The 791-nt window shown below is 49.4% G+C and overlaps 1 non-coding gene across 1 annotated transcript; it reads right to left on the bottom strand.

The window, feature by feature from the left end:
• Positions 1-275: 275 nt before the first annotated feature.
• Positions 276-348, bottom strand: TRNAS-CGA (transfer RNA serine (anticodon CGA)). The gene has a single exon. It is a non-coding gene; the product is annotated as a tRNA-Ser (tRNA).
• Positions 349-791: the final 443 nt, after the last annotated feature.

Genomic DNA, 791 nt, shown 5'->3' with positions numbered 1-791 from the left:
CTTAATAATCACCACATTATATATATATATATATATATATATATATATATATATATATATATATATATATATATATAATATATTATATATTATATATATATGCTATATATATAGAAGAAAGGGGGTTAACCGAGGGGCCCGATTATTATTAGTCATATCATGAGAAGCCAACAAACACTGACACCAAGGACAACATAGGGGAAATTACTTGTGCTTAATAAATGTAATGAAGAAACGATAAATTAATGGAAATTAAAGTGGATGAAAAAACAACTTGCCGCAGGTGGGAACCGAACCCACAACCTTCGCATTTCGCGTGCGATGCTCTACCAATTGAGCTACCGCGGCGCTGTTTCCCCATCCACTTTCTTGGGTATTTATGTGTACTAGTGGAACCCTGGGAGTGTTAGCCAGCGCCATCACTCACAGACCTTGGCGGCGGAGCGAACTCACTTTCCTGCAGCGTATCGCATCCCCCCCCCCTCCAACGCGAACCAAGCCGCGAAAACACAGCGCGCGGCCGGGCCGCGCTCTGTCCCCATCGCAGAAGGCTATCAAGATACAGCGGCCCGGTGTAGACCCTCCCCCTCCCTCCCCTCTCCCCGGATCCTTGCACGCGACGGAAGGTGGCGCGCTTCCTCCCCGCTTCCCTCACCTGCGTGCGCGAGGTTGAGCCGCGATCGCCGGGTCGCTCTCGCACGCTTTCACTCGCGCGTACGGCTCACGGCGCGCGGCGACGATATTAGAGAGTTTTAGCTCAGCGGGATTACGTTTCGCTCCGCTCGCGGTCT

This window comes from Dermacentor variabilis, chromosome 9 (genome assembly GCF_050947875.1).
Source record: "Dermacentor variabilis isolate Ectoservices chromosome 9, ASM5094787v1, whole genome shotgun sequence".
NCBI lineage: Eukaryota > Metazoa > Arthropoda > Arachnida > Ixodida > Ixodidae > Dermacentor > Dermacentor variabilis.
This window is presented reverse-complemented; position numbering and strand designations above follow the sequence as displayed.